This window comes from Podarcis bocagei (assembly GCF_964188305.1).
Source record: "Podarcis bocagei genome assembly, chromosome: 6".
Lineage (NCBI taxonomy): Eukaryota > Metazoa > Chordata > Lepidosauria > Squamata > Lacertidae > Podarcis > Podarcis bocagei.
In genome coordinates, this window is record NC_138130.1 from 63,913,519 (window position 1) to 63,939,946 (window position 26,428).

General features: G+C 41.8%; 1 long non-coding RNA gene across 1 annotated transcript in view; it reads right to left on the bottom strand.

Annotated features, from left to right (window-relative positions):
• The window catches only part of LOC308590047, a 49,695-nt gene that overhangs the window by 779 nt on the left and 22,488 nt on the right, over positions 1-26,428 (bottom strand). The window contains exons 3-4 of the long non-coding RNA XR_014009631.1: positions 2,693-2,801; positions 758-821 (exon numbers count right to left, since the gene is read on the bottom strand). This is a non-coding gene — a long non-coding RNA (uncharacterized lncRNA). The remainder of the gene's footprint in view (positions 1-757; positions 822-2,692; positions 2,802-26,428) is intronic.

Genomic DNA, 26,428 nt, shown 5'->3' on the forward strand with positions numbered 1-26,428 from the left:
ACATTTCTTTCTGGGGGGGGGGGGTTGCAAGAAGACATAACAGTTTTTCCTATTTGTACTGAATGTTGCTTCCAATCTTTCTGCATCTAGTTAATCATGGCCTTTATTTACATGAAACCTAGAAGTGTACAGTAATCAGCTGAGCAGCTTTTGCATTTTTGCAGATCAAAACATATCTCTGTTTCACTTTCTTTTAATAAAATTTTATGACTTTTAAATGCATAAAAAGTAGCATATTGTGCAAACTGTAATCAAAACGCTGAAGTAGCCCCAGCAGTATTACCATCTGTGACACTTAGCCATTTCCACAATACATCTTAATTGAAATGTACAAAATCTGTTAGTAAAGTTTTAAAGATGCACATGCAAGTATTTAAAATGCAGCCTTTAGCCTACCCCTTGCTCATATAATTTTAAATAATGCAGTCATGATTATGCAATATGAGAGAGAACGAGAGAAAGAAAGAGAAAGAGATAATGTTTCCCTTGCAGCTGAAAATCACATCCTGGGGTCAAGTTCCATGTAGGATAGATAATATAGCTGTGCACCAGTTATGTGTCTTGCCTAAACTGCAGTGTGTGCAAATTATGCACAGTCATATTATGGTTATGAAAAAGTTGAGGACCCCTCCCCAACAGAATCAACACACTGATGCTCTTCAGAGGAATTTTTTTTTTAATGTCCAGGGCGTATGCTTATTAATGTGGAGTGGTGGCACCTGAAAAGCCTTTTCCTGTGGTTAGAAACTCTTCCTACCTTGAATCTCAAAAGTCCTCCTTTGGTTGTGGTTCCTTAACCCTGTCAAAGCAGCAGGTGTTGCCTGGACCAAAAAGCAAAACAAAACCCCATACAACTGCAATCCCAATATTAGCAATGAGGAAAGGAAAATGGTTCAATCATCATATCCTATGCTCTGAATTGGAATACAAAAAGGGAGGTGTGAGGAGGTCAAGAAACTAGTGAATGAAATATAAGATATGAAAATACTAATCTTTTTTCTGTTTTGCTTATTGGCGTTTTTTATTCTCTTTTCTTCTATTTTGTTAACTGTTCTCTATTGTGTATTTTTTATGTGTTTTGTTTTGTATTTTTTTAATTTTGTAGCTTTTCTTGGTTTGTGTATTCTATGTTTAAACTTTGAAGCTTTTGATTGTTTATGAAACTTTAATAAATATTACTTTAAAAACAAAACAAAACAAAGTTGTTTCCTGATCTTTCACTGGTATGACCCAAATGACCCTGACACCCCCTCTCCTTTTGCCCGTACCAACATCAGAGCTCCAATATCAACTGGGCCACAGCACTGGAAGTTCCCATTGTAGCAAGGAGGGGGAATCCAACACTGTATCTCCTTGTTTCACACTGGATCTTCCTTTCTGATAACAATGTTCTCACTTTCTTGCTCTCTATGTATGTATATCATTGGAAAAGAAGAACCAATATATATTATAGTCCGTGGGATGCCCTCTGAAGGGCCATAGGATTGCCACCACAGATTATAAAAGCAGTGTATGCCTCTGTGTATGAGGATGCTTGTTTTGTATTCTGAGTCATATTAGAGCTTCTGAGGAAAATAACGTTTGATTTGTGTTGCATATCCAGGAATCATCAGCTAGGAAAATATGCATTCCAAACCAGGTAAATGAAAATTTTGGCAACATCACTAGAAATGAGAGCAAAAGTGCCGAGAAAGTGAGAGAAAACCATCTGCATCTTTTTGCATGTCTCCATTTGTAAGATATATTCTCAGATTACTGATGGGAAGAAATGTGCATAGATATTTGTGTATTTAGGGTCTTAGCTTACTAATTGGAAAGGGCAAAATCAATACTCAAGAAATTGCATTTTCCAGCTTCAAAGTACTGCAAACAATAAAGAGAAAATAAATGTGTAACAACGGTCAAAATAAAAAGCAATTGATGATGCCTTCTTGAGATGCATGTTGCAGAACATTGATGATTTATAAAACAATGATGTGACTGATGCAGGAGGGTGAATAGTAGTTAGAGGTTAATTCTTAAGAACAGAGGGAAGATAGAAGCTCTTTTCACATTTAATTTTAATCCTATGCAAGAATATATTGAGATGAGCAAAATAGTTCCTGCACACCTGCAGCTTACGCTTATATATTGTTCCCACATCCCTGTTATCAATACATGAGACTGTGAAAAGGTTGAAAAATTGGTCACAGCTTTTGCAATGTGTCTATCTGATATGCAACATTATGGGGAACCTTATGTTGTTGGACTCCAACTCCCATCAGCATGGTCCATGGTCAGGGATGATGGGAGCTATAGATCAACAACATATTGGGGCCTCAAGTTCCACATCCCAGGACTGGTTATAGTCATCCCTCCCAAACTCAGTAGGTATGTGCTTTGCACCACACTGAGGGCCAGTCTTCTTGAATGGGCAACATAACCCTGACTCCCAAGGTTCAGATTAATGATGTTGCTGTTTGCTTTTCACTGCCCACATGCCTGAATGATGTACAGAGGAGGCCCTGTCGTTATTGTCATATTGAGGCTTATCAGCTTAAGCCTGACAATGCTGACATGTTGCATTGCCAAAGCCCTGCCAGATCCTCAGCCCCTCACCAAACCGCCTCACCCACCTTTTACACCTCACCAAATCCACCCCCTTCCCTTAACATTGTCACCCAAACTACACACTTCCCCCCCTACAGCTCACCTAAATTGCATCCAGGTTAGCTGTAGAGGAACAACTGGGACAGGGAAGGACAACTCTCCAGCAACAGTCCTGCTCTGCTGGTTCTTCCCTTCTCCTGACACTGCTGAGGCTGAAATGGAAGCATCAGTGTGCTGTGGCAACGGCAGCAGAGCAGGGATGATGAGAGTTGGGCTTCAACAACATCAGGAGAGTCACCATCTCTTCATCTCTGATGTATTCATTGTATGTGTGCGGAAGAATGAAAAACAGAAAAATTCCCCCCACTCTCTCCCCTGAAACATTAATGAGTTAATAGTTATGAAGACTGTGATGGGTGAAATATTTTTATGTTTAAGAACAGTTATGATTTTCAGAAATAAGCATAGGAGTTGATGAGAACTGTTTCCACAATCTAGCCAAAACTATGCAATAAGGTCCCTTCACTTTCAGCGGAAGATTTAAGCATATGCCTGCATATGCCTCATTAAGGTTAATTAGAGTTAAAATGTTATCTTTTACTGGATCTTGCCCTGTATTCCCTCCCCACACCTGCCCTATTCAATCTAGTTTGCCTTTTGCAATTTTCAATATTTACTATTGTTCCATGTTCTTGAAACAAATAAGTCACATTTATGATGCTGTTGAACATCTATAAGTTCTGACTTACAGTATTGTAAGCATAAAAGTAATTTGATGTGTTTGTTTTACAAATGGCATGCATTTTCATAATGACAAAAGGTTGCATTTGTTTTACAAATCCATCTAGTCTGCCATCCGCGGTTGCTACATGTTCAGGCTGTAATAACTGATATCACCTGATATTTAACAGAAATATTTAGACACTGATCAGCAAGCAAATATATATGAGAACAGAAGGGAAAGATCATTGAAGACACAAAGATCTTGCTGAAATTTGGGAAACAGCTTTTGTTTGAACTCCTAGGTCTTTGATTTCTTTTCTTCCTGGCTTCTTATACGCAACATTGTTCAGTTTCATCCTGAGATGATAAGGAAGGCCTGCTGATGGCAATTTTGCAGTTGAATTTTAGCAGCAGAAACAAAAGTATACCTCACCGAATAATATGCTAACTAAAAACCTGTGATTCAACACAGCCTAATTTCCTGTGCCACTAGACTGAGGCTGTGGCTCATAGGATTTTGCACACTGTGGCCTAAATGTATGACAACCCCACTGGCTATGGGATGGCACATAAGGGACGATCTTATGCAGCTGGCATATGCCTGCCCACTGCTAGGACCACTCAGTTTTGTTTCAGCCTGAGCCACAAACAATTGTTTTCACTTGGTAAGTCAATAACGCGCAGGAGTTGACCTGAAAGGCTATTGAGTCTGGTAAATGGAAAGAATAAGTGGGCAGTGGAGCTACATCCTGGTTTCAGATGCATTGGCCTGAGCTTCTAAGAAAAGGGGAAACAGATGTGGAGGCAACAGGTGGAAGTTTTTAGCTGTTCTCATTTTATCTGTAAGCCTCTTTGAGTCCCTGTCAAGTGAAAGGTGAGATATAAATAAAATAAAATAAAATAAAATATAAATATGCCTGAATAGTTAGGAGATTGAAGTTAGCACTCTGAAACAAAAACTCATTCTTTCTGTCACCAGTCACCTTCAGCTTATCAAGAGAAATAGTGTTTTTGTGGAAAATGCAACCAGCATCTACAAAATTTTAATTTCTCCTTTGTATTTCAAGAACACTGTAAAGTAAATAGTGAAAACAGAATGTGTTGTTTTCTTCCAGTGCATATTAGTATCCAGGAGCACTGGAATGTTAATGATTACATGGAAGATTTATTTCTCTCAAGAGCTCTCTTTGGCTTCTGTTTACACCCCATCCTCCTCCCATATCTCCACCTCCCCACACCTTCCATGAGATCCCTTTTTGCATCTCTTGGTCTTATGTGGATATCAATAGGTGTCTGAACAGCAGAGGGATATACTGGCAGCCAAATTGTCTGGGCAGGCACAAGTTCCTTTGTAGACAGGACAAATAATTTATAGTTACAATATCATTTATGGATCGGTTTAAACAGGTCATTAATAATACAGGTGTGTTATCACATTAAGTCAAACCCAAACCCAAACATCTTTACTGAGAAAAGGTTCCCATGAGTGCAATGCAATATGAGTGATGGCTTTCACTGGCTCACAATAATAAATGGCCAAACTATGCATGTGTTTTAGAAACCACAAATTGGCAAGTCTGACAAAAAAAGTCGATTGACCTGTTGCTAAACACTTTAGTTCTGAGACCCAGAAGCCATCAGACTTATCAGAGGATAGTAGTAATATTGTGTAGCTTTGGCAAATGAAGAACTTTTGAGCTTCCAAACCTCAAAGCTCTGTAACTGCCACCTTGGAAACAACATAATTTCATTTTTATTAGAGCAACTGATAAATTAGTGTTCAGCTGAATCCTTGAAAGGGCCTAAGAGCAAGCCTGTGTGAAGTGTTGTGTGAACCTTTTATATCTGTCTATTAACACACACACACACACACACACACACACACACACACACACACACCTTACAATCAAAACCCCAAAGAAGCCCATATGTCTCTTGGCAGGCTTGTGAAGACAATTGATAAACAACACTGACACACAGCACATATAAAATAAATCTTAAAACATACTGCTTGTAATTACCAACACTTCCGTTACAAGATTTGCATAGTGCAGTGTAAAAGAAATTGTACAGCAAGCCCTTTGCTCTTTCAGTGGGAAATTTCAGCTCTGTTGTCTTATAGTTGTTACATTTACAAATGAGATACAACCTCTGCGTCTCCAATGGTAGATATTATTTGTCATGCTGTGAGAAATAGTTTTGGGTTGTTGTCACCTAGTGTGGTGACAAATAGGTTCCTAAAATCTTTCTGAGACTGCTGTATTGGAGAGAAGTCGCAACGAAATTTCTACAGACAAGAAAAATCCATATGTTTGTCCTAGTTAGAGGCACCAGATATGTACAATTTCAAACAAAATAATTGCAGGGTTCAGTTGTGCCCTCTACAAGACTCAGGGGGGTGGGGATCTACACAACTCTCTTTATGATGCTCCCTTAACTTAATTTTAACTAAATTTCTTATATAAGGTCATATTTGTTTTCTCTTCCCCTCTCTCTCTGTGTGTACCCATATACATACATATATACATGCATAATTTTATCTGCATGACACCTTTTCATAGTTCAAACCATGCTCAGGGAAGCTTACAACATGAAATAATGCATAATTGCAACATACCAAAAGTAGTCATAAACAATAAATGAAGCATCAAAAAATACACAACCAAACAGAACCATTTCCACATAGATCCATAAGATCCAAAAGGGGGAAAAAAATCAAAAAATAATATTAATAACAACAGCCTCGCCCCCTGACAAAAACCCCTAAACAATGCTCAAGGCCAAGAGACTGTTCAGCAGCCTCAGCTTTTGTAGCTGAAGTCAGTCAGGGCCCTGCCCTACCAGGCAAGGTGGAGAAAGGCCTGCAGAGCAGGGAGACAGTCTTCCAGGACTCACAGCCAATATTATTAGAGACCTAGCTTCTTTATTAGTGTTTATTTTATTGCATTGTAAGTATAGAATGGCAGGCATTACAAACAATAAAATGAGAGGAATAAACAAAGACAGGTTTTGTGAAGTTCTGCGGTGAGCACACCAAGTGGGGAAGAGTGGGGAATTACATCACAGTAACAAAATGTTCTTTCTGACTACTGTAACTGTTCAGTTCTGGTCAGGGTTGTTTCATAACTGCACAGTTAATTTTTGGGAGTGATAGCCGGTCTTTGATACCGGAGAGCAATACCCAGACTTCCCTGGACTTTCCATGTGATATGACTTGCTCATGCTTCCATAATGCAGTTTCAGAAGGAATATATTTCATTTGTGGCCCTAAATGAGCTATGACTATGAAATGGTATTGCTGATGCCTTGGCCTTGCTTTCAGATGCAGGGATTTCGAGACTTGGTTTCTAGGTGAGTACCAGAGCCCGATAGGATGCTAGCTATGCTGGGGAACAGAGGTTCAGCAGACAATTGGGGCAGCCTTGACTTCCACTGTCAGAGCTGCTTACTCAAGGTAAGAGAACTCACAGAGAGTTCAGCAATTTCAAAGAAGAGGCTACCTATCTGGAAATGATGCGGACCGAACCTGAGACCTTGTGGTATGGCTCATTAAATACCCCATTCATATGAATACTTTTACCCCAAGTAATCGGGGAGCAATTCAACAATGACAGTTTTGTTTTTTTTTAAAAAATGTATTTTTACCAGGGTATTGCACATGTGTGTTTGTTTGGATTTATAGTTACTGTTGTGGTACTTAAAGCACAAACACTGAGAACCCAGTGAATGGTCTCCTAGAGTTGTTTGGGTCAAGTAATAAATATGAGGCCAAGGGTAGACAACTATTCTGTAATTTATGCAGAAACTGGATCAATTAAAACAAATTGCCATCTCATTAAGGTCTCAACATTGCCACTTCTCAAAAATAGTGTATTATTATGCCCACAGTTTGACCTTTATGCTTGATTTATGCAATATCTTTAGGTATGAAATTAAGAGGTAAAATAATATTGAAAATGAATTTGGCACACAGAACAGATATTACAAGTGAACAAGTGAACAAGCTGGGAAAATATTTTTGTCATTATCCTGTCATTTTATCAACAACAATCTCCTTTGTTGTTCTGGAGAGATTAATTACTACGTTTCTTTTTGAAATCCATAGTGCTAGAGTTGAAATTGACATGTGAAATAATCTGCTGAAACACAAATTTCAAGGACTGCTTTCTGGTTTTCTGTTCTGCAGATACATTTACAAACACAAATTTCACTTCATGTCTCAAACAAAGTGAATTAAAGTTCTGGTTTTCTTTTGTAAACTTTTGCTGCATAGAAGTGGCACTGAATTCTGCCTAAAGTGAAGTTCAAGGGAAATCAGAATACTTCCTACCTAGGCAAAATTTCTGAGGATTTGTAATGGAAACTAATACAGCTTTGATAGGTCTAGCATAATTTTCCACATCTCTGTCTTATTACTATATTATCACTATATTGTTGCCTACTTCTTTCTTTACAAAAAAAAAATAAAATTTGCATTTTTATTACAAAAACAACAAAAAACACACATCCCACATCCCCTTCCCTCCACCCACCAATTATACAACTTTCATACCAATCACAACATACAACTAATACCTAGCCACTCCCCTTCCACCCTTTCCCTGGTTTCTTTACTTTTCTACTAAATCGCATATTCCAAATTTTTAATCTTCAAATGTCTTCCTATTTCTATTTCTTCAAATTTCTATTAGCTACTATTCTGCTGGATTTGCTCAAGAACCTGCTAGGTTCATTACTTGTTTACACTGGTTCTTCAAACGGTCTTCAAACAAAAACATCTTGAAGGTCCCAGGCCACAGAGAGGTTAGGCTGGCCTCAACTAGAGCCAGGGCTTTTTTGGCTGTAGCTCCAGGAATGCTCTGTCACAAGAGACTAGGGCCCTGCGGGACTTGACATCTTTCCGCAGGGCCTGCAAGACAGAGCTGTTCCACCAGGCCTTTGGTCAGGGCACAGCCTGATTCCCTCCTTTGGCAATCTTCACAGAACTCTAGCTCAATGGTTGCCATCAATTTGATTTGAATTAATTTTATAATGAATGATTTTAGAATGTTGTACTATTTTATTGTTGTTAGCCGCCCTGAGCCCGGCTTCGGCTGGGGAGGGCGGGATATAAATAAAATGTATTATTATTATTATTATTATTATTATTATTATTATTATTATTATTCTAAACATATTCAATAAACTTTTTGCAATCCTCCCTATATTCTTTATCAACCTTTTTTCTTACCCTATTTGTTTTACCTGCCAATTCAGCATATTCAAGCATTTTAAACTGCCACTCTTCCTTAGTGGGTACCATACTTGTTCTCCACCAATAAGATTTGGTTCACAGTGGTGGCATATAATAATAAATTCTTTTGTTGTCACCATTCCCAAGAGTAATGTTTCAGGTTTTGGGGGGAAGTTGTTGTTTTTTAAAAAAATATATTTCTATTTTCATTGTAAATTACTTCCCAGAATTCCCTGATTACCTTACAGGACCACCACATGTGGAAAAAAATTCCCTCTACTTCATTGGATTTCCAACATTTCCCTTTTTCTTTTTTCGCTAGTTTGGCAGGTGTTAAGTACCATCTGTGGGTAATTTTCATCATTTTTTCTTTTAATGCGTAACATCACGTAAAGCAAATTTTGAAGTGATTTTTTTTTGGGGGGGGGAGCCCAAAAAAGAACATGGAAAGAAAACAAAGGGTGACTGTGGGAAATAATTTCTACCTCTTTTAGGAAACTAATAAAGCAATAGTATTGTTGTTATAATTATATCATCATTGTACACAAACAATGTACCGGTATACTCAAACAAATAATTATAGCTCAGTTTTAAACTGTTAAACATCATCATGAAAATATCTCCCATTTTTTTCCTTGCATTCTATACACATGGGAAGTATATATATGTATACCAATTAGGATGTGGCTGTTCTCAGATGGCATTCCCCAAACTGCAATTCATATATTTTAATTGACATGCCCCAAATTACTATATGAAGAAGAGCTGTAGTGCAGTGGTAGAGTCCCAGGTTCAGTGCCTGGCATTCTCCTGCATGAAACCCAGATCAGAAGGCAAACTAGTCAGCCCAGGGCAAACAGTTCACTGGGTCCACAGCTATTTCAATCCATCATGCACACTGCCTCCTGCTTCTCAGGACCATACCTTATAAAACCAGCATAAGAATAAGTGTGCAGAAAGAAATGGTAGTCTGGAAAGACTACTAGTTGAAGGGATAAAGAAAAAGTGAGGATTATTACTCTTGGCAAACAAAGCTATTCTAAGTGTAGGCTGAATGGCCTGGCAGGCTGCAATTTATCTTGGCCCTTGGTGTGGGGCCAAGTGCCACCACTGGGCAGTTGATCCTGTGCCCAGAGGAATGCCCACAGGGGATGATCCGGCCTACCATTCGCTGCTTCACAAGAATGGCCTTGGGGCCAGCCCACAAAGGCACTTACCCTAGAAGAGCAAAGGGACATATGGCCAAGATGGAGCCGGGAAGTTAACACCAGCACATGGTAATGCTTACTTGTATTGGCTTGAGAAGGAACAAGAAGTATAGTCTTAAAGGAATTTACCAACAAATAGTTACTAGAATAAAAGAAATCACTGAGCAGGAAGAACAGATTGCTTTTCTGTTTATCACCCCCCAAATGTTGCAAATGTTGTTGCTTCACTCCGAACAGTACCAGCCTAAGTTGGTATTGGGTGACCTCTGCCACAGAGGCTACTTGGGTTTCCAATGACAGAAATGAAGCAAAGAGCATCCACTAATGCACCAGCTCCTTCAGTACAACCCCCTGCCCAGGCACATTCCCGTATTCTCCAAGAAGATATTCATTTCTGCATATCCACTATTATTCATGGAATGTGGAGGTAGCCTTGACTTAACCTTTGTTTTTCAGCTTCTCCATTGGATAAACTTAAGTAATAAACACACAAATCCAAGCCTCTAATAAACATCCATATAAACCTTTGGGGTGTTGGATTTAGTTCCATTCATTTGGACTGATAACAATTATGGATTAACTTCTTTATTTATTTGGCTCTGCTCCTAAACACACACATTGTTAGTGCTATCATTCTGAGACTTACTCATGGATAAGCATGTTTAGCAGAAGGGATTGCGTTTTTAACAACAATTTTCCCTTGGTGCTTCTCTGGTGAATGTTTGTGTGTTGGTTCCCCCCACCTCCTTTTTTTACCACTTTGTTTTTGCAAACATGAAGATGTATTGGGGACATCAGAAACTGAACAGCTCTACATTATTAGATTCAACACTATAGGGAAGGAAAAGTCCAAATAATGATTTTAGATACCTGACTATATTTATGAAGGTGCCGTGCTAGTCAGAAGCTGTTCGCCATAACTAGAAGGATTGTGTTGGCTGAGCCTTTGAAATGTGGTTCATGATATACTGCCAGCACACTCTTCTGTCAAAGAGCTATTTCATTAGTTTATGGATCCCCTTAAATGTTGTGTTGTTTGCAAACTCAACAACAACAGTGCATCTTTTGTTCCAAATTTAGTTTGGTTTCAATAATTTCTCTAGCCAGTCAATACAAATAACTTCCTTGACAGAGCTTATAGACTTTTCATAAGCACTACATTCGCAAGCTTTATCTGTTTGCCTTTCATAAGATTACTTAGGTTAGCATATTTGCTTGAGAAAAATAAACTGAAGGAGACACTATGATAAAACTCTTCCTCAGAAAAGAAGAAGGGGAAAGACGATATAAAAAAGCACTTTGTCAGCTTGTCTCTCAAATCCATATCTCTGTGTGGAGGGGGATTACTATTTGTATTTTTAGGGGAAAGGTATTATAAGATGGCCTTTGGGTAGTGGGACTACACAGCAGAGGTGCCAGATGGACAGGCGGGGGAAAACCACTGCTGTGAAATACAACTAGGGCATTGTGTTGTGACACTGGTGGGTTCAAAACTGTGAACTCACAGACCTGTTTTCTGGCAAAATTCACTGAGAATAAAATTCCCAAACCAAGGCACCACTGCATGGAAGGCCCTATTCCTTGTTTCCATCCTCTCGTGTCTAACGGTGCTTGAAACAAGAAAAGAGCCTCTCAGACAAATTTTAATGTACAAGTAGTTTGATGTTAAGAAGAGGTGATTCTAGCACTTGGGTCATAAGTCATTTAGGACTTTATAGGTCAATACCAACCTTTTGAATTGTGCTTTGAAATAGGACCAGAACATGGTTGCACCTGAGGTGAAGTGGGCCAGTCGCCACTGCCTCCCCGAGTGCCAACTTCCTCCAACACCACCTCTTACATCCTCCCCACCTTCCTCTTATTCTTTCTTTCTTTTTTTTGCTGCACATCAGGGTTGGCAGCGCAGGCCCCTCTAAGGCTCTCTGGGGACAAGTTACCCATGTTTTACTCTGAGGAATGCCTTCCTTGGTGGAGGCATTGTGGGCGAGGTGGCACAGAGAGAGACCACCCCTCTTTGCAGAGGCAAATCCTATTTAAAGTTTCATACTGGTAATGTGCAAAACTTTACATAAGTATTCTTCACCTCTCCACCATTACTAGAATGAAATGTTGGCCGCATTGCCACAGTGCCTCTCCCCAAGGAAGGCTTTTTCTTCAGATCACAGCTACCTGGCTCTCCAGGTACCTGCATAGATATGCTGTTGCCAGGTTGGGTCAAGAGCAAAGTGGCAATGCCTAGGCAGATCCTCGGCAGATCTGCTGGGTCAGGGTGGTGAATGACTGGCTTGTGGTGGCAGTTGTGTCCCCAGCCTGTCCACTTCTGCTTCTGTCCATCTAAAGAGCTATGCCCATGAAACAGTGACAGGTAGCTCTTTAGATGGACAGAATCAGAAGTGGACAGGCTGGGGACAGGAGGCAATGATTGTCTGAGACAAGGAGTTCCATTTTGAGATGTCCTTGCTGGGAGCCAGCATAATTCCATTTGCTTTCTCCCAGTCTAGTTTATCTAGTTGCTGAATTTTGAGCCACCTGCAGTGTCTTCAAAGGCATATAGCATGTTAACAGGAAACTCCAAATATTGTGCTGCAGTACCTTGTCTGTGGAAATATCTGCCAAGCGATAGGCTCTCTCACATGTGCATCAGCCTCAGATCTCTGTTCTGTTCAGGCAGAACTAATGCAGAAAGGAGCAACTCATAATTTCTGGCCACTAATATGTAGGGGGGCACATCATGTTTGATCCTAAGCACCTGCATTGGCATTAAAACTTACTAAAGAGGCGGTAGCTCTATGTACAGCCTCAATCTGCCATTCAGACCTACTTGAGTCTCCCTCCCTCACACACTGTTCCCTAGAAACTGCTAGTGAATATGATCAAGTTTCCCATTAGAGTCTAATCTTTAGGATAGATCAGGTAAATGTCAGAATGTTATTCTTGTGCTTATGAATTATTCAAAAATATTTTAAAGTAAAGCTATTATTGGCACCACAGTGACCTGAAAGGAGTTTAATTTTCTGTAGTACTATAAAAGAATTTGCTACTGTCTGGAAAAGGGGAAACATTTTAGGAAAGCTCTCGGTGTTTAAGGCCTAGGATATTTTGTATTTACCACAAGGGTGGTGAACTCAGGAGGGTGCTCTTTTCCCTCCTGTGTAATATTCTGAGGGGCACAAACCATCAGTGGACAAGACCAAATTCAAAGCAGGTGAGTCCACATCAGTCCATCTACACCAGGCTTCCTCAACCTCGGCCCTCCAGGTGTTTTTGGCCTACAACTCCCATGATCCCCAGCTAGCAGGACCAGTGGTCATGGATGATGGGAACTGTAGTTTCAAAACATCTGGGGGGTCAAGGTTGAGGAAGGATGATCTACACACTGCACCAGGATTCACACTAAACCAGCCAGCCAGCCACATACTCCCCACCCTTCACTCTCATCCATATTCATGCTGGGGTAGCTCAATTGGTAGAGCATGAGACGTTTAATCTCAGGGTCATGGGTTCAAGCCCAACCTTGGGCAAAAAAATCCTGCATTGCAGGGGGTTGGACTAGATGACCCGTGTGGTTGCTTCCAGCTTGTATTCAGAGGCTCACTATCTCTAACAGTGGAGGCAGAACATGGCCATAAGGGCTAGCTGTCATGGATAACTTTGTGCTCCATAAACTTGTCGAATCCTCTTTTAAAGCCATACAAGTTGGTGACCATCACTACATCCTGTAACCCAACAGGCTCTTCCAAACTAGTATCATATATATACAAATTAGTTGTATGGCAACTTCAAACTAAATAAATAAATACTAAATAAATACATTTTTATTTATACCCCGCCCTTCCCAGTTCAGAAAACCAGGCTCAGGGTGGATAACAACAAATTTAAAACACTTAATTGATGCAACAAAAAACAGCATAAAATACCGTATAAAACGTGAATAACAATAAATTCAGAATTCAAAAATCAATTTAGGGGGGAAATCCATCCAATAAACATTAGATGATCACCAGGGCTAGCTGACTAAGTTAGTCCTATTTGGGCCAGCGAGGAGACATGGGGAGAATTAACTGTGGGATCCCAGAGTGGGTAATCTTCATAAAAAGGGGAGAGGGAGGGAAGGAAGGGGAATAAAAGATCACCACTCCCTCTGATCACTACGCTCTGAAAGCCAGGATTGACTTTCCACCCCCACCCTGCTTAGGTGGCGAGCCGATTTGGGCTCGCCTGCAGAGGCTGATGGACCCGGATAGATTCCGTCAAGCCTTGCGGGACCTTACTCCCCCTGGCGACTCATTGACTGAGCTTGTTGAGGGCTGGAATACCCAGCTCCTGGCAGCCATCGATGAGATCGCACCTAAACGCCCTCTGCGACCCCGCAGAAACCGGGCTCCCTGGTTTACCGAGGAGCTTCGGAAAATGAAGCGGGACCTCAGACGGCTAGAGCGAGTATGGTGGGGTGCCCGTGACGGAGCCTCAAGAACATCTTATAGGGTTTTTATGAAAACGTATGAGATGGCAGTGAAGGCCGCTAAGAAGTCTTACTTCTCGGCCTCCAATGCATCCGCTAGCTCTCGCCCGGCGCAATTATTTAGTATAATTCGGTCTTTAACGTCCCTTGAAGGACAGCCAAATTTAAATAATAATCTGACACACAGCTGTGAGGCATTTGCGAGCTTTTTTGCGGAGAAGGTCCTGTTGCTCCGCCATGACCTCCCTGCCAATTTGGATACAATAAAGGAACTGGAGGCCCCTCGACTGTCCTCGGGTCCAGTATTGGACCACTTTGACCAGATATCTCCAGCCGATGTGGACAGATTCCTCCAAGCTGGAAAGCCCACCACCTGTCCTCTTGACCCGTGCCCGTCATGGCTGATTAGAGCGTGTCCAGACGAGGTGCGGGGCCCCCTGGGGGATATCATCAATTTGTCCCTTGGCACCGGGATATTCCCAGGGGAACTGAAGGAGGCGGTGGTGCGTCCGCTCTTAAAGAAAACATCATTAGATCCCTCAGATCTATCCAATTACCGCCCGGTCTCGAATCTTCCATTCCTGGGTAAGGTGATTGAGAGAGCGGTTGCTGAACAGCTTGGTAGGTTTCTGGATGAAACATCTGCTCTGGATCCATTCCAGTCCGGCTTCCGCGCTGGTCATGGGACCGAGACGGCTCTGGTCGCCCTAACAGATGATCTCCGCAGGCAGCTGGATCGAGGCGGGTCGGGGCTGCTGATTCTTCTAGATCTGTCAGCAGCCTTTGACATGGTCGATCACGAACTCCTGGACCACCGCCTTGCCGACGTGGGGATCCAGGGCACAGTCCTTCAATGGCTGCGCTCGTTTCTCTCTGGTCGGGGACAGAGGGTGGCGCTTGGGGGGAAATTGTCATCACGCCACTCCTTGGTGTGTGGAGTGCCTCAGGGTGCAATTCTCTCCCCGATGCTTTTTAACATCTTTATGCGCCCCCTCGCCCGGCTTGTCCGGAGTTTTGGGCTGGGTTGCCATCAGTATGCTGATGACACCCAACTCTATCTGTTGATGGATGGCCATCCTGACTCGGCCCCAGACACACTGACCAGATGTCTGGAAGCTGTGGCTGGATAGTTACGTGGGAGCCGGTTGAAGTTAAATCCTTCGAAGACAGAGGTCCTCTGGCTGGGGCGGGACGATATGGGATCGAGGGGGCAACTCCCATCTCTTGCGGGGGTGCAATTAGTGCCAGCACCGGCCGTTAAGAGTTTGGGTGTAATCTTCGATACCTCCCTCTCTATGGAGGCGCAGATTACAGCTATAACAAAGGCGGCATTTTTTCATCTCCGCCAAGCTAAGCAGTTGGCCCCTTATCTCTCTCGTCCTGACCTAGCCACTGTGATCCATGCGACGGTCACCTCCAGACTGGATTATTGTAACTCGCTCTACGTGGGGCTGCCCTTGAGGCTGACCCAGAAACTCCAGCGGGTGCAGAATGCCGCGGCAAGAGTCCTTATGGGGTCTTCGCTGCGAGAGCACATTCATCCGGTATTATACCAGCTGCACTGGCTCCCGGTGGAGTACAGGATCAGGTTTAAGGTGCTGGTTTTAACCTTTAAAGCCCTATACGGCCTAGGACCCTCGTACCTACGGGACCGCCTCTCCTGGTATGCCCCACAGAGAAACCTACGGTCTGCAAATAATAACATCCTCAAGGTCCCAGGCCTCAGAGAGGTTAGGCTGGCCTCAACTAGAGCCAGGGCCTTCTCGGCTGCAGCTCCAAACTGGTGGAATGCTCTGTCACAAGAGACTAGGGCCCTGCGGGACCTGACATCTTTCCGCAGGGCCTGCAAGACAGAGTTGTTCCGCCAGGCTTTTGGTCAGGGCGCAGCCTGACTCCCTCCTCTGGCAACCTGCTCAGAATTTTGCTTAATTGGTTGCCATCAATTTGATTTAATTAATTTTTATAATGAAATATTTTTAGATTGTGTGATTATTTGACTGATTATTTGATTGTTGTTAGCCGCCCTGAGCCCGGCTTCGGCTGGGGAGGGCGGGATATAAATAAAATTTATTATTATTATTATTATTATTATTATTATTATTATTATTATTATTATTATTATCAGGCTAAGTTCAAATTGAAAGCCAGGCGAAATAGCTCTGTCTTACAGGCCCTACGGAAGGAAGTTAAATCCTGCAGGGCCCTGGTCTCATGGGACAGAGCATTCCACCAGGTCGGAGCCATCACTGAAAAGGCCCTGGCCCTGGTGGAGGATAGTCTGTCTTCCTTAGGACCTCTAAACTAAACTCTAAACTAGACATAATATTAGTATTATGTGAATGACTGAGACTGCAATTCTCTGCACACTTACCTGAAAGTGAGCCTCATTGACCACAGTGGAACCTAGTTCTAAGTAAGCATGCACAAGATTGTGCTGTCAAGTATGTTTCAAAACATATTTGTCCCATGAGCATAAAGGGGAACAAGTAGCCTATAAAAAGGCTTCATCTTGATTAAGCTGTGCAATATTTTGCAAATTATCTCTCTTTTCTGTTGGCAAATTATCACCATGAAATGATATTCTTTACACATTTAATTTGAAGAATCAAATTTTATTTTTTTTCACCCCAGTTTGAATGATTTTGTGTACATATGTGTCAGCTTGCAAAAGAATACTGAACTATCTTCTTCAGTTTATCAACTCTGTTAGTTGCTATTATTGTGTGATACATTACATAATATGTTCTCATTTTTCAAATAGTCTAGAAAAGCAGGGAAAACACTTTCGGCAAGTGTGGTTATATATAACATATATTTATCAAACTTTCTTAAAAATTTTGAATGTAGTGGATGAGACTCAGAAAACATAACTTGTAACTTGTTTCCAATAGACGACAATAGGTCAGGGCATGTTATGCCCTGTTGCTCTCTCTATCATCTGGTAATTACCTGTATTGTCTCTAGACATGGCAGAAAGTAAGAAAAATGCTAACTTTAAAATTTTAGCCATCTAGCAATTTAGACAGATGATAGATAGATGATAGATAGATATATAGATGATAACAGACACACATGCAACTATAAAAAGAGGTTAGTAGCTACAGCACCAGCACAACTTGTGCAGTTGATGCAAGATATGAGTTCATCTAGTCATGATGCAGATAATTACATTTCTCTGTACAAATATATGTTCTTCTTTGTTCTTTGGAGAATGAAATATGGAATTTGCTCTCATAAGATGTAGTGATGGCCACCAACTTGGATGACTTCAGAAGTGGATTAGGTAAATTTATGGAGGATAAAACTAACAATGTCTACTTGTCTTGATAATGAGTTTTTAACAGTGAATGGCCTCTTAGGCTTTCTCCTTGTGAATAGGTGTTCACTATGTCACGGGGGGGGGGTACGGGGGGATCAGGATATTAGAGATGCTTAGGTGGGGCATGGCCAAAAGGGGTAGGGAACCACTGAACTAGACGGGCTCTTCATATGTTCTTGTGTTGAAATTTAAAGTCCAGTTATGGTCATTAAAATGTCCTCTAGTTAATATAATCTTTCCCTGGAACTTTTTTTTTAAAGTGGCATTTAAATATTGTATCTTGTCTCAATGCTTATTTTTAAGGGTACTGACTGGAAGGCATTATTTTGGCAGTCATTACTGCTCATTTGCAATGTGCTTTTTTTTTTAAGGTATCTGAGCAGTGGATATTAAGGAATGTATAACAGAGACATTTTCCTTTGTGAGAAGAATCATCATTAAAACACACACAAGTGCAAGCATCACTCAACTGGTGCCAACCCCAACAAAGGTGTGGTCAGGCAAGGGACCCAATGGGAGGATCCTTACTGAATGGAGCTAGTGGAAGGCCTAGAAATGGGCCTGAGAGTGGGGCTAAAGCTGGACCAGCCTGGGAACCACTGGATCTTGGGCTGTTCTCATAGCTGTAATATGATAGCATTGAGTCAACTGCATGCCCAATTGTCCTGCTTCCACGGTAGCCAGTGTAATCAGCAGGTCTGCAAGTTCAGTGGTGGCCCCACAGCTCCACCAAGCCCTGCTTGGAGCACAGGTGAGGTAAGATTGTGCTCTAATTTACCCAGCATTCATTATGCACTTGTCTTATCTTTCCTTAGCATGAAACCTGATTTCTTACTTATTCATATCTTAAAATTCCCAATTATTTCTTATTAAGCCTCTCCAGTTGCTTATGGTTTAGCTTTCCAAAAAAAATATAACATATTCTGTTCCTTATTTTGTAGATGAATTAGTACCATACTAAGTAGCTATTCCCAGCAATTCCAGAAAAACTAATTGAACTGCTCTCCATAAGGACTGTACTGCAAGGTGGGGGGAGGGGAAGCAAACCTCTTACGCACCTTATTATTTTGCCACCCAGAATAGCTCCTTACAGTGCTCTAGATAAAACTTGAGAGGAATCTACTACATCCCAGGAATGCCCCTGTTTCCAAGAAGGCTGCTGTTGTGGTGGGTTGGGGACAACATCCCACAATACTCAGAACTCCTTACATTACCAAAGCAAAATGATAAGAAGCCCCTCACCCCCGAAGGAAGGAAGGAAGGAAGGAAGAGAGAGAGAGAGAGAGAGAGAGAGAGAGAGAGAGAGAGAGAGAAGGTAGTTAGGTGACCACCTTAACTCACACTTGCATATGCTTTTGATGTACTAATAACCATCACAATAGTAATAATAATAATAATAATAATAATAATAATAATAATAATAATAATAATAATAATAATAATAATAATAATAATAATAATAATAGAAATGGAGTCTGGATAGATGCAGGCAAACCAGGAGAAAGCTAGGAAGTAAAAATGATCCTTCTTGGTCTATGAAATAAAATGGGTTGCCAATATGAGCGTGAATCCACATCCCCACCCCCTTACAATCATTCATGTCTTATGAAGACATAATGAGTTGTTCATCTGCAGTTTCTGGCCCAATCTGCCATCCCTATAATTTTCCTTTTATAAACTACATAGGAATCTCTATGCCTGCCTCAGCAGAAGCTATTATTTATTGGCTGACTTCCAGCAGATGCCATAAATTGGCCTAAGTTCACAAGCCTCAGCGAAACTTTCAGTGAACTTGGCTGTGGAGGTTTTTTACCTTTGATACCGTTAAAAACCTGTACTTAAAGCTACTTCCCACCGCCTCTCACATAAAGAAAGAAACCTATGAAAGCAGCCTAAAGAACAGCAATAACCGTTTTCACAAGGTCGACTCTTTGGGCCCTAAAGGCACACTCAGAGAAGGAAAAATAGTTTTCAAACTATTGATCTTATTACAAAAAAAGGAGGAGAAAACATGATGGGATAGGTTTGTGCTTTTCAAAAACAAGATATAAAGATGACCCAAACAGGAAATTATGTTTCCTCTGCTGGGGAAAACAGTGCAGATTTTTCCCATCCCCAAAATCAATCTCAAAAAATGGAAATTAAAATCAATAAGGGTGGTGGGTTTTTTTATTATTAAAAAAATATTTCTCTAAATACCTGTGGATATCAGTATGCCTGCATGATAAGTCATCGCAGGTCAAAGCTGTGAAGTTTTAATTCACAGCACCATTGTGTCTGTCTGACCATCTATCTGTTCCTTTAAAATGGCTGCATCAACAAAGGACTGTTATTTAATTTTCCACTTAAATTTTAAGTACAAATGAAAAGGCAGCCCTGTATGGCAGTAGCTGATTCCAGGTCTAAAAGCTAACAATGAGCTGCTCTTTTGTTTTCCCCAGATCTCGCCATACAGAATTATATGATGTTCCAGCACTCAGCACCATCGCCTTTGAAATTAGAGAATATAACTCTTTCAGCAGAAGAAAAAGGAATTTATTCACAGATTCCATTATTTTGCAACATATGACTCTTATTAATTAAGCATGATCCATTGATCTAAAGAGGTGTAACACAGTTTCCCTTCTGAGAAAGAAACTTATATATTAGCTGGAATTTTGAATTTACTGGTGGACCATGAAATTTTTTTGATCAGAAACTGTTCCTTTATTCAGTAAGAGGCCTCTCTAAGAGGACTTTGTACAGTAAATATTTCAGTAGTCATTTTTTTTCTCTGGATTAAAAACCCAATGATTGTTTTATACCTTTTTTATATGAACAGGGGGCTGAGACTGTTTTTTCTTTAAAAAATGTCACCTGGGATATACATGGACCATATCTGAGTCTTTGAAATTATTCACAAAAGTAATTTATTGCTTCCTTTCTAAAGGGATATAAGGAATATTCTGCTTTCTTTCTTGATTGCTTCCTTTCCTTTCCATTATTATTCCCCTGTTGTACAATTTCTTGTGCTACTATGAAATATAAATCTATTTTTATCACAGGAAAATATGCATAATGATATAAAACATATTTCAATTTATTTAGCCTTTTCTGGGATAAAGTCCAATTATGGTCTTTAAACTATCCTCTAGTTGGTATTATTCTTTCACAGAACTTCCAAGCTGTTTTATGATAAAGAGGCATTTAAATACTGTATCTTGTCTCAATGCATATTTTTAAGGTACTATCCAGAAGGCATTCTTCTGGCAATCATTACTGTTGTGTTAAATATGTGTTGAGACACAAGGTGATCAAACACACACACACACACACACACACACACACACACACACACACCCATGCTGATCTTCGTACGCTGGATATTAAAGTGTGACATTTTCCTTTGTTAAGAGAAACATCCTTTTTTAAAAAGAACGTAAGAGCAAGTTCTGATTAGCATTGTGCAAATTGTTTTCCTTCTTGATGGGAAACAGCTTTTTTTAAAAAAATCAATCTATGGATTCTCTCATCATTCAGCTATCACTTTATAGCTGATGTAAAAGTTACATGTGGTGGAAATTCTATCTCTGATTTAACCCTTGTCAGACAAGTGCCCTGCATCTTTTTTCCTTGGTTCTGATATTCACTGAAAGGTAACACTGGAACAGCACAGCAGGAAAATGGTACAGTGGTGCCTCGCAAGACGAAAATAATCCATTCCGCGATTCTCTTTGTCTAGCGGTTTTTTCGTCTTGCGAAGCAACCCTATTAGCGGATTAGCGGATTAGCGCTATTAGCGGTTTAGCGGTTTAGCGGCTATTAAAGGCTTAGCGGTTTAGCGGCTTAGAAAAAAGGGGGGGAAGTGAAAAAAATCACAAGACTCGCAAGACGTTTTCGTCTTGCGAAGCAAGCCCATAGGGAAATTCGTCTTGCGAAGCAGCTCAAAGAACGGAAAACCCTTTCGTCTAGCGGGTTTTTCGTCTTGCGAGGCATTCGTCTTGCGGGGCACCACTGTATGAGCTCTTCCATCACACAGATGACCTCTTGCATGAGCTACAGCCTCTGTATGAACAGCCATTTGTCTGGAAACTCCATCCAGTTTCAAATTCATAAGTATCTTTCTTTCATGTTCCAGGCTGCCCTATTACAGTGGTACCTCAGGTTACAGACGCTTCAGGTTACAGACTCCTCTAACCCAGAAATAGTACCTCGGATTAAGAACTTTGCTGCAGGATGAGAACAGTAATTGCGCGCTGGCGGTGTGGCGGCAGCGGGAGGCCCCATTAGCTAAAGTGGTACCTCAGGTTGAGAACAGTTTCATGTTAAGAACGGACCTCCAGAACAAATTAAGTTCTTAACCCGAGGTCCCACTGTACTCCCAAGGCTGAAGTTATTACTGTAATCCCAAGTCAAAATACGTTGCAGGTGGTGGACAATCTCACACACACTGACTCCTGTATTGCATACAGTAAAACAATATCACACAGCCACAAGCTTGTCCTCTGAACTTTGTGCCCTAGCAGTTTTCAAGTTTTGTGCAAGTTTCTCTAAGGCAATATGCTGCAAATTTTCATACCAATATCCAAGGACATTAATTTGGAAATCCAGTGTTTGGCTCCCATTGAGACCAAAAGTGAACTATGAATTTATTATGGTGCAAATCTATGTCACACATCTGAGTCACTGCATCCAATTTAACATATTCCCATGAGTCCCTTAGAAAGTTTTTGTCATTTTGCCAACAGTCAAGGCATAAACTTCAGAACTGCACTTCTTTGTTGTGCAAGGATAGTCTATATGATAAACTGAATATTGTCAGTACAAAAAATGTGAGAGATGAATGGCTATTTTGCTAGTGTGAAATGTTCTGAACCACATAGTTATCTACATAAACTGTATTAATTTTCTGGAGTTCTGCTAACACAAAGGGAAACCATTTTTACAGTTCCTGAACTTGGGTACAGCAGAAGGATAAAGTGTTTCTCATGAGGAAAACGCAGGGTTTTCACTTTCTTTGAAATGTATAATTCTATCGGTCATTAGGACACTCAAGGGGTTAATATACCCACAAATCACTTCCCTAATGTACAGTGGAGCATCTTAATGATTCTTTTGCTGTTCCTTACCTGTAACAGGAGACATATTACAAAACTTATTGGGATGGTGGGAAAGACTGAATACATTCAAAGAGCCCTCTAAACAGTCCTGCTAAATGCCCTTAAAAAGCACCTTAGAGCATAATTGAGAACATGAAAACTTCAAATGACTAATCTTAAACTAGAATCTCCATTGACTTTAAGAAAGTGACTGTGGAAACCTTGAGAATTTTAAAATGCTTCTGATATGAGCTTATAGATGACAGTTCAGAAGAACCAAGAGAAAGAGTAGGAAGAGGAAGGAAGGTATATGAAAAATCATAGAATAGTGAAAAGTCCTATCCCTGCAATTTAGGTTAAGAGCCTAAACTGAGATACCAGTAGACCAGTGTTTCCCAAACGTTTTTGGGCAACGGCACACCTGTGTACTAAAAAAAAATCTCGCGGCACACCACCATTAAAGCCCCGCCCCGTGACGTCAGCGCGCAGCGTCACGCCGGGAGGGACGCACAAAAGTGAACGTTTTTTCCCTCGGCAGCTCCTCTCAGCTGCGCTCAATCCGCCTCCGCGCAGGCTGAGGGAGGGAGGGAGGGGCGCGTGTGACCCGTCTCTGCTGGGAGACCAAACCCAGCGAGACAGAGTCGCGCGGAGGCGCCCAGGCAGCGCTGCCGGCTGCGAGGAGGAGCGCCAGGCAGCAGCAGGAGGCGCGGCCTCTCCTCGCCGCCCCCGCCCCGCCTCTCGCCGCCCGACTCGCCCGCCTCCCTCCAGGCATCTCGCGGCACACCAGCCGGTGTCTCACGGCACACTCGTGTGCCGGGGAACACCGGTTGGGAAACACTGCAGTAGACATATGATCAGTCTTGGCTTTGAAACCAACAACATTGAAATGCAGATTATGTGTGTGAATCTGATTGGATGAGGGGATTATGGGAGCTACTTTCCTTGGGAATTTTTCCAAGCAATATTTCGCTAATCAAGGCCCAATTCAACCTATGTTTTTCAATGTAAATATTCTCTCTCTCTCTCTCTCTCTGTGTGTGTGTGTGTGTGTGAGAGAGAGAGAGAGAGAGAGAGAGAGAGAGAATGTGTATGTGCCAAAAGCATGTACTCTGATCCTGATGAACTGCCTACCCAGACACTTTCTTCTGTTATAATCATGACAGACACTTTTCAAGCATTTTCCTGAACACATGAGCATTAAAATTGCATGCAAGCCCCCCACCCCACAAATCCTTGCAAGGTTCTTGGCTTCTGTCAGACCTTTGTCCATACAGCACAAAGCTCTGAAGGGGGACAATGGGGTGTGGGGAATTGCATCCACACACTCCCCCCCCCCCCGCAGTTTACACCCTTGCATGTTCAGGTAAAAGCTCCTCTTAAGCTGTTATTTGCCACACTAGAAAAATGCATATGCAAATGTATCATTTTCATATTGTGACAAATTGCAGAATGGGGGAATTTTCATCAGGTAAACAACATTGGTGTGTGTAGGGTTTAGTCCCTTCACGTTCCCCCTCTATGGACCACATTCTTTCCTGGCTCCCAGTGTTAAACTTAGGATAAGTGCAGCCACACATGCCTGTTGTATGTTTTAGAAATAACTTCTTTCACATTTCATCCCAACACTTTTTTTTAAGCTGTTCTTTTGTCCATTGCTCCTAAAACATTTTTTTTAGAAAGAAAGAAAACAAATTTTGTTTCTCACTATTTATTTTTAGTTTTGCAAGCTAGAGCTTTTATGAAACCCAAATTGCAGGTCTAATGAGAACTGGCATTTGCTCACTGAACAGAAGAAAAGCACCGTGGTTCCTACTGCATAGATAACAATGTTTGAGCATAAACATAAAAAGAAACAGAAACGCCTGGACTGCACTAGCTTACAATTCAATTAGTTCATGTGACCACATTGAATATCTCCTACTTCTGAAATGGCCTATTGCCATTTAGAGTCAATTGGGATGGCAGCGATTACTTCTCATATTGTTTCCAACTCAAAACATCTTCATTCTTCTGTGCTTGACCACCTGTTCATAATACTGAAATGTTTAATGCACATTTGTTATCTTCAACAGATAAGGATCTTCCATTTAATTTCTTTGAAGAGGCAGGGACTCCCAGAATTGCAGGAAGATGATAGTGATGAAGCACAATACCAGCTGATAACTGTTGATGAAGGAGAGTTGGTAAATGCACCCTACCTAGACTTCTCAAAGCTATGGGCCACTCAACAGTGTACTTGAATAAATTAATTCAATCAATTCTGGCTCAGAATGTAATAGAACAATATGGAGAGAGGAAAGGAGAGTGATATCAGAAATTCACATTTCTAGGCTGTGTTTACCATATTATTGAAAGGGTGCTTGTTGTGTAATGGATAATCTGAAAGTGAAGTAGCCAGCATTAACCAGCATGTTGTTCTCAGTTTTACAGATCTCATTATTATATATACCAACAGCAGGGCTAATGGTTTTGATGCATCACAAAGTGTGTACAAGACCTCTGCATCCTAATTTGTACCCATTTAATGCAGTTGCCACAGGTGCAATACCCATTCTTTGCAAAGGAAAATGGGCCTGCACTTTCCCCTCTCATTTATTGGCAAGAGAAAGCTTCTCTGGATAGGTGAGCTGAAGAGGAGAGTTTGGGGGCGGGGAGAGAGATTAGTCAGCTGCCACCGCATCCCTATAGGATTCTCAATCCACACTTAATAGGCTTTTCCACTGTCAAGTTAGGGAGGAGGACTGATATTATGGGCATGATCCAGACAAAGTAAAGTACGTTTAAGTTTGTCACATTCCAATGGGAGAAGGTTGAGGACAGCGCTGTGCCAGGCCATTTTACTGGCTGAGTGGCGCTGTGGGTTAAACCACAGAGCCTAAGGCTTGCCGATCAGAAGGTTGGCGGTTTGAATGCCTGCGACGGCGTGAGCTCCTGTTGCTCAGTCCCAGCTCCTGCCCACCTAGCAGTTTGAAAGCATGTCAAAGTGCAAGTAGATAAATAAGTACCACTCTGGCAGGAAGGTAAACAGTGTTGCCGTGCGCTGCTCTGGTTCACCAGAAGCGGGTTAGTCATGCTGGTCACATGACCCGGAAGCTGTACGCTGGCTCCCTTGCCCAATAAAGCGAGATGAGCATCGCAACCCCAGAGTCGGCCACGACTGGACCTAATGGTCAGGAGTCCCTTTACCTTAAATCCTTCCTGCCAAGTAAAGGCATATAGTTTGGTGATAGACATCCACAGCATTGAAATTCAGTGTCAAAAATAGCCTGCTTTCATTTGCATGACATCAATCCAGTCCTGATAATGAGCAAATAGGTGAACAGTGACAATTCCCACAGTGGCATAGCGTGGGGGGTGCAAGGGGGGCAGGCCGCACCGGGCGCAACATCTGGGGGGGGGGTGCGCTCGCTGCCTCCGGAGTCGCCGAAGAGCCTCGGGCGCAGGCTGTAGCAGAGCCGCATGTCTCGCGGCGCCCGGCTGAAGGCGCCCGGCAGGCAGCGGCTCTCAGCGCTCGCCGCGGAGGACGCGCCAGGCAGCCCCTCCTCACAGCCCCGCCTCCGACGCTGCCGCTGCTGGGCCGTTGCATTTTCCTCGCCTCTCTGCCCCCCTCCTCCTCCGGGCAAGCGGCGTCGTTTGGGCAGCAGCGCCAGCGGCAACTCGCAGGTTAGGGGTTAGGGGGGGCGCAAATTACGTGCCTTGCCCCGGGTTAGGGGGCGCAAATTACTTGCGTTGCCCCGGGTGCTGACAACTCACGCTACGCCGCTGAATTCCCACACCCATTTCTATTTTGTTTTTTGTTTTTTTACTTCTTTTTAT